This window comes from Lutjanus erythropterus, chromosome 4 (genome assembly GCF_056507025.1).
Source record: "Lutjanus erythropterus isolate fLutEry1 chromosome 4, fLutEry1.hap2, whole genome shotgun sequence".
Lineage (NCBI taxonomy): Eukaryota > Metazoa > Chordata > Actinopteri > Lutjaniformes > Lutjanidae > Lutjanus > Lutjanus erythropterus.
The window spans coordinates 6,344,224-6,352,736 of record NC_139320.1 but is presented as its reverse complement, the minus strand read 5'-3'; the positions used below and the strand labels follow the sequence as shown (position 1 = coordinate 6,352,736).

The window sequence follows — 8,513 nt, the reverse complement described above, 5'->3', positions numbered from 1 at the left end:
CAGTTGTTTGATATGCTCGCTTTTCTGTCACAAAGAGTCCTGAATTATATTATCAAAGTAGTTTGCAGTTGTTCTTTCCCTATCGTGTAGATGTTGAACTAAAACCTGTGACATTTGAATCCTTTGAACAGTTTTATACACATGGTCAGATCAGGTTGAGTGATGGTTGTTTACATTGTGTTAGGGCTGTTGTTCAGAGCAATAGGAAAAAGTTTGAGGTAGATGCAGATGAGCTGGATGATATCCAGAATTCCATAGATTACAGTGGTGTAATGAAAGATGCCTGGTGTGAGTTGTGCCCAGAGCAAGAAAGAGAGACTAGAGTGTGTTGAAGAACTAAAAGAGAAACAGGAGTTAGTGGATGAGCAGTTTGACAACATTCCAGATTTAGCTACAACTAGTGAACAAAATGCACATTGAGAAAAACAATAGCACCATGTGCCGGAGTGATGGTTTGGCATTAATTAGGTCTCTTAATGATATACAGATGTCTGTTTTATCAGATTAGAAAGTGGTGTTTGGACAAGGTAATGAGAAATCTAGCCCCATTACATGTTTTTCTTACAGGTGGTGCAGGGACAGGGAAAAGCCGCGTAGTTAAAGCAATTCAGTATGAGGCAGTTAGATTGTTGTCAACAATTTGTCGTCATCCTGATGATATTTGTGTGATGTTAACAGCTCCTACAGGGATTGCGGCATATAATTTACATGCTACAACAATCCATAACGCATTTAGCATTGGTAAAGATGTCCGCTTACCTCACACACCTTTGGGTGAGGAAAAGCTAAATTCTTTACGTGCTAAATACAGCAATTTACACATTTTTATAATTGATGAAATATCAATGGTTGACCACAACTTGTTGGCATACATCCATGGTCGATTAAGGCAAATTAAACAAATTGGTGATTTCTCTCCATTTGGCAATATGAGTGTAATTGCAGTAGGAGATTTTTACCAGTTGCCTCCAGTAAGGGGGAAACCCCTGTATGTTGATAATGTAGGTGTTAACTTGTTTTCCAGTTTGTTCACAGTTGTGGAATTGAAGGAAGTAGTTAGGCAAAAAGATCATGTGTTTGCAGAGCTGTTAAATAGAATTCGGGTTTCTCCAAAGGGCAGCCATCTACTTGATAGTGACATACAAATTTTAAGACTGTGTGAAACTGGTGAAGTTAGCTCAGCTTTACATATTTTCCCTACAAATACACAAGTAAATGAGCACAATGATCAGCAACTGTTTAAAACTCCCGAATACATACAAATAGATGCTCAGGATTTTAAAAATAAGAAGTCAGGCAAACTCGAACTGATTAAAGGGCATCATGCAATAACGTCTAACACCTGCTTGGCAGGTGCACGTGTCATGTTGTGTAAAAATGTGGATGTGAATGATGGTCTGGTTAATGGTGTTTGTGGTACAGTCACTCACATAGTTAGTCCAGAGACCAGTAAATTTCCTGTAAAAATTTATGTCAAGTTTGATTTACTTCTCTTTGCTACCTGCCAAGCAGATATACAGGGTGACTTGTGTTTTTGTTGAATGTGTAGTGGTAATTATTAGAGAGTAGAAAATTGTCTCACTTTCAGCAGACTAACACACTAACGGAGTAGGTTAGGAAGAACAGCATTGTAACACTGCAGCTTGTAAGCCCACAGGTTGAAACCTCACATCTGTGCACCTGCATCAATGCTCTAGTGTTCTGTATTTACAGAAGTCTTGTAAGACCCACTGGGTAGGGTTGGGGATTGCTCATGATTTTATATATTCTTTATATTTTATATATTTTTTTATAATTTTTATTCCTCTCATTTTGCAATATAAATACATATAAATATTTATATATAAATAGTTTTTTTCTGCCCCAGTTGCAACAACTACCTTTTACAAAAAAAGAAAAACAAATCCTCTTATTTACCTATAATTTTTCTCACCTACACAAAGAAGTAACCTTTGAACCTTTGATTTTTGAAAAAATAATTTTTTTTAACCAGAGGCAGGGAGTTGAATGACGACTAAAGTACAACCAGGGAATAGTCCCTCACTGTATATACTGACTCCTCCCAATGCCACTGTTAACCTAACCATATATCTTAAGATAAGATATTCCTTTATTAGTCCCACAGTGGGGAAATTTTCAGTGTTACAGCAGCAAAGTGTATAGCAAAAATAGTAAAATCAACAGCAAAAAGAGACAATAAATAGCAGCAAGCAATATAAACAGGGAAATATAACAGGGAAATATATAACATAGGAAATGGTAACAGCAAATATACATTTATTTACAAGTTTACACCATGGCACAGGGGGATTATGGATATTGCACATTGAGTTAGGAATTTTGGTACAGATATTGCACACTGGATGATAATACACCTGGTTGGAGTATTGATATTGCACATAGGAACACACAGTTGAAGTACATTATAGTGCAGTCAGTTTGTAAGACTCGGTGTGTGTGTGTGGTCTACTGTGAGCACTGCTGGTTGTAAAGTCTGACAGCTGCAGGGAGGAAGGACCTGCGATAACTTTCCTTCACACACTTTGGGTGAAGGAGTCTATTGCTGAAGGAGCTCTCCAGTGCTGTTAAAGTGTCCTGCAGGGGGTGGGAGTTGTTCTCGATCATAGATAGCAGTTTAGCTATCATCCTCCTCTCACCCACCACCTCCACTGATCAAGAAGGCCAGCTCTGTACTGGGATGCCCCCTAGACTCAGTTTGTTGAGTCTCTTCCTGTCAGCCATCAGGATGCTGCTCCCCCAGCAGACCACCCCATAGAAAATGGCTGATGCCACTACTGTGTCATAAAAGGTCTTTAGGAGTGCCCCCTGTACTCCAAAAGACCTCAGTCTCCTGAGCAGATAAAGTCTGCTCTGGCCTTTCTTGGCCAAAACCACCTCAAACAGCTTTTTCACCAAAACCTTCCAACCAACTACCACCTACCCCAAATTAATCATGGTTAACCTCCAAAACCAATCACTTTGGACACTACAACACAAATCCTTACAAAACCAATTCCTTAAAATACCCAAACAAATAAACAAGTAATTAACATTGAACAACTTTGCCCCTGACAAGTAGACAGGGGTGAACTCCCTGGACACCCCAGACAAATCAGGGTGGGGACCAGAGGACCAAAAAAACCACTGAAGGGAGGTGCCATTATATACCCACTGACCCCTGGATCCCACATCCCACAGTCATGGAAACCTATTCAGCAAAGAACTAACCACACTCATTTCATCCGGACTCCACACATTCCCCTATGCCAGAATCTACATACCACAGATCAATTTCTCACACACACTACCTCCCTTGGCACAAAGAAATCTTAAACAACTCAACAAAATAATCGGGGACACAGGTTGCCACATACCATGCCTCCCCCAAAGCTCATTCCAAACAAAGACGGACAACATTCACTGGACACCAAACACAGCAAGAAAAATGAGCTCACACTGGCTCTCTTTTTTAGAATTACCCCCGCTGGCCTAAAACGGACCAGCACACATACCAAAGACAGATCAGTGATCAGCCTATCCAGATCAATCAATTTATCACAGACACACCTTAAACTATTAAGCAGAGGCTTATCCTTCGTCCCCACACACACGCGTAAATCCTTTTCAGGCCACATGCAACAATACCACCGTCGCCTCAAATTGGCCTCACACTTCAAAAACGACTCACAAAAAACACACAAACCTTTCCATGTAAGTTCGAACTGCGAACCCGCCCTAAACACCCTACTACACCAACTACTCACATTAATCGAACTAGACAGGACAACGACCAGCCAAATACCCTTAAAAGAGGAAAAACCAAACTTGAACAAAGAAGAAATCTCGGTCTCAAAGGACCTCCAAGACAATCCCATGATAATAATCAAACCAGCAGACAAAGGATCAGCAGTAGTCATACAGGACCGGAAAGATTACATAGCAGAAGCCACACGACAACTCTCGGACACAAATTACTACAAAAAACTGACACCAATTTTCCCACACAGCCAAACGGGTACACACCATATTAGACAATATGGTCACAGACAAATTTCTAACGCGCACAAGCCCTTTACTTGAAAGGCTCATCCCCACACTGCCCACGATATTTCTACTTATTACCAAAAACACACAAACCCCCAAAACCTGGCCAACCCCACACCAAATTCCGGCAGGAAGACCAATCGTATCAGACTGTGTTGGATAATGGGTTCAGGTAGTAGTCCAGTAGTTCTGCTGATCCGTAAGATTCACTTCCAAACACCCAAGCTATGTCAAGAACACAAATGACTTCATAGCCAAAATCAAAAACCTCTCACTACCACAAAGCTACCTTTTCACAATGGACGTGGCAAGCCGGTATACAAACATAGACACAGAGATGGAAATGAGAGCAATCCGCTTCACCACCTGTAGAATGTACTCCCAAACACCCCAGGTGGGCAGAGCCGAAGCTCCTAAGAGGTCACTTGAGCCAGTCTTGAGAGATGGTCGTGGCATTCCTTCACCTCTCCTCAGAAGAAAAGGACAGGCTTGACAGTTATGACAATGAAGACTGTCATCCGGCGCTACAGAAACTCGTGGATTACGCCAACAACCCAGCAGGTAAGCCAGAGTGCACCATCCAAGACTTATCGCTACAGCGATCCGAGTGACTCAGGAAGTTCAGAATCGGACGGTCAACAGTCGTACCATAGTCGGGGCCTGCGTACCCGACAGCTTGAGTCTCTTGCCAAGGACATAGAGTGCTTCGACCCGAATAGCCCCGACGCCAACATCGAGGACTACTTCCGGGAAGTCGAACACTGCCTTGTTGACTTACCTGACGCTACGTCAAGAGAAAAACTTAAGTTGGTCTGGAAGACCACGGCAAGGAGCATCCATGTGTTCATGGAAACGCTTCCACCTAACACCCAAGACCGCTATGCAACGCTTCGGAAAGCGCTGCGCGAGGAGTATTCGCCATACACCAACGAAGCTTCTGCCACCCTTGGTGCCTTTGCCATCTTGCAGAAGAAACATGAGCTCCCTCGAGAATACTTCATGCGCCTGAGAACTGCCCGTTTTCAGGGTCGTAACGCACCAGGCCTGGAAGACGATCATGCTTTCAAGTCCTTGTTCCTCCACAACCTCCATGACAGCCTGAATTACGACGTCATGATGCACTGCAGAACACGTGGGCTCACCATGCTGGTATGGGAAACACACACGCGTCCCACTAGAGGTCACGAGGTCGACGCCAGGGTCCTGGGGATCCAAGCTTTGGAGGACACCAACTTAGCACTGGAAGGAAGTGAGGTTCCTCATGCTAGAATGGACATCAGAGCTAGACCCCCGAAGCAGCGACCGCCTCCCCAACAGGGTGGGTGGCGAAACCAGGGGGTGGCAGCCATCCCCAACCCCAGGGCCAAACGAAAGCGTCACGGCCAGACACCTTTCAGCAGAGAGGGAGAGGCCAGTTCGAACCCAATGCCAAGCAGGGAAACCAAAGAGGTAAGTGGCGTAATGGCACCCCAAGCCCCTCCAGAGAGAAGGGCATGAAACCTGAGATGGAGGACTTGATCCGAAAATGCGTGTCAGAAGCAGTGAAGCAGCTGGACATCCCCCGCCGTCCACCAGGCCCGCCAGACTCCCAGACAGAAGCCGACACTGGCCCTCCGTCAGCAGGACTAGGCCGGGCAACCATACCCTCTATCGCCAAGGTTTACCTTGTAGGTTGGGGTACGGAGCCAGGGGAACCAAAAACACTCCCATCAACTGCCATACACACCACTCCATGCCCTCCTTTCCTATCATTCCCCCCCGCTGGTGCCACCCCCTACCACCACCAACGCCCTTGCTCTCCTTGATTCTGGCTCTGAAAAGCCTGATAAACTTCAACACCTTTTCAGAAGTTGCCAGGGCAACGGCCACCCTTGGCAAACCCCTGCAGATCAAGGCCTGTAGTGTGAGCATCACCAGCTACACCCAAGACAGTTCACCCATCACTAGGCGTGCCTGGGGCAACCTCACGTTCCAAGAGATGACGCTTGTCCACCCCTTACACATCTGCACCATTGACACGGAGCCACTGCTCATCGGTCAAGACCTGTCTGCTCGACCGACTTGCTCCGCTCATTGACTGCCACTGTGGACACATTTGGGCTCAGGTCGACAACCCCAAACCACTCAGTCAGTCAGCCTTAAGTGGACATGTCGCCGCCAGGCTCATGACACGCTCATGCCTCTTTCAGAGCCTGATCCTGGCTCTGACCTTCTGCCACCGCCTGCACCCACTCAGCCATTGCCGGCCAGTACCTGTGATTCTCACAGCCATGGATCATTTCTTTGTGCATTAAAGAATACAAACCCAGCTTTGTACAGTCCCCTTGGGCTTGGAGGCGTGCACCTCAGTGGCGTCTCAGCCCCCTGACGCGCTCCTGGCACTCTGGTCCGAGAAATCCGTCATCAGTCAGGACTTCTATAATGACCTGTGCCTGCTCAACCCTTCTCCTACTTTTGCGCCACGGAGCCACTGCCTGCCTTCTGCACAGACACCGCAGACCCCTGTCAAGGCAATTGGGGTGTGTGCTCTCTCTGTGCGCATTGGAAGAAAAGAGGTTGTACATTTAGTGAGCGTAGTCCCCAAACTTTTCCCATCATTCCTTGTGGGGGCAGACCTTCTGGTCAGACTTGGCGCCCAGCTGGACACAATGAACCAAGTCCTGTGGTCACAGGCCAGTGCCGAAAAACACCCTCCGTCTCTTGAATTAGAGTACATGACATCAGGGCAGACTGTACCTCAAGCATGTCAGGTGGCCAGTGAAGTCGATTTGACTATCCCAGCATGCACAGCGGGCGCCCCCATTTGCTTGGTAATTCTTAAGGGGCAGATGACTGAGTAACGATAACGGCTCACACTTTATCAATTCTGCAATAACCCAAGTCAGCGAATTTCTTTCCATTGACCTCAGACAACATTCTGCATATCATCCGGCCAGTGGAGGTGCTGTTGAAAGAGAAAATGGCACTCTAAAATCAAAATTAGCAAAGTGTTGTGAGGAAACGGGATTGTCATGGACAAAAGTTCTGCCGATCGTTTTAACGCACATGAGAATGAGGAAAAGGTCCAGAGTAAACATGAATCCCTTTGAAATTCTTTTTGGCAGACCTCCATCCCTAGGAGTGGAACCTGTAACCAGGCCACTCCTCTCCACTGGCCTACGTGAGGATGACATGTTAGAATATTGCAAAAACTTATCTTCCCTTCTCTCTCAAATCTCTCAGGTGAAATCCGCCCTTCCACCTCCAGCTTCCACACCGCTCCATGACTTCTAACCTGGCGACTGGGTGGTGATAAAAGACCTAAGAAGGAAGCACTGGCACTCCAGACGCTGGCGAGGTCCATTCCAGATACTCCTGACGACACACACTCGCTGAGAGAGCAACGTGGGTCCACGCCAGCCACTGCAGGAAGGTCCCTGAGCCAACAGACGAATCCAGCTGTCAACCGGAACGACGTGAGGACAGACGACGCGAGGACGGACAGCGCGACGACGAACGACTGCCACGAAGGACGACACGAGGGACAACTCTGAGGAACTCAACTAACACCACCTAGACGTACAAGACCAGCAGCACAAAACCCTTCTCCATCAGACCACATCATGCACCACCTGATCCTGCTCCTATCATGTTCGACAATGCTGATAGAGGCCTACACCTACAAACCTGCACAAAATGTCACTCTGACTGAAGGACAAAGTGCAACATTCACCTGCACCGTTTATCCTGAAATTTGGCAATCAGGCCAAGTTCATGCATATTATGCCAACTATGACAAATACATATGCAAAGACCCTTGTGGACCACGCGACTGGCATTTGGTCATGGCTGCCACTGACGAGACCCTTGCCCCAAACAGAAATCCCCGCTTCACGATAACAAAAATTCCACATTCCAACGGAGCCCAAATCACCATCTCTGATGTCAAATTCGCTGATGCAGGTACTGTCCCTTTGGGAATGATGATGCTACTACTTGCCGGACAACAAATCAGAAACAATGTCTCAGTTACCCCACATCCCAATATTATCTGTACTGATTCCCATCCTACCCCTCATAACATGGCATTTGAAGTTCCTCTACAACATGCAGAGACTTGTGTTTGGCCTAGATAAGGACCTGATGATGATACTGAACAATCAAGTTGTCAAACTAAAATATTTGTAAACACTACAGCATCAACTAATTGTTCTCATAGATGGCCTAACAACACTCTTAACAAGATTTGCCTGCCCATTTAACCAACTTTCATCCCAACCTGGAATAGTGATAATGAAGATGAAGATAATACAATCCTCTACATATGTTCATGCGAACATTAATGATCATCAAGATTCAACCTCATTTCACATCCCTGATCCCCATCATTACTCCAGCTCAGACCTAGACTCTGATGATGACATTTTGTAAATATTGTACCTTTTTTTTTTTTTGGTGTTATTACTGTTATTTTTTGCCCTCTTCATTGC

The 8,513-nt window shown here is 45.8% G+C and overlaps 1 pseudogene; it reads left to right on the top strand.

Annotated features, from left to right (window-relative positions):
- Positions 1–5,537: 5,537 nt before the first annotated feature.
- LOC146327408 (uncharacterized) lies at positions 5,538–7,904 on the top strand (annotated as a pseudogene).
- The last annotated feature ends 609 nt before the right edge of the window (positions 7,905–8,513 follow it).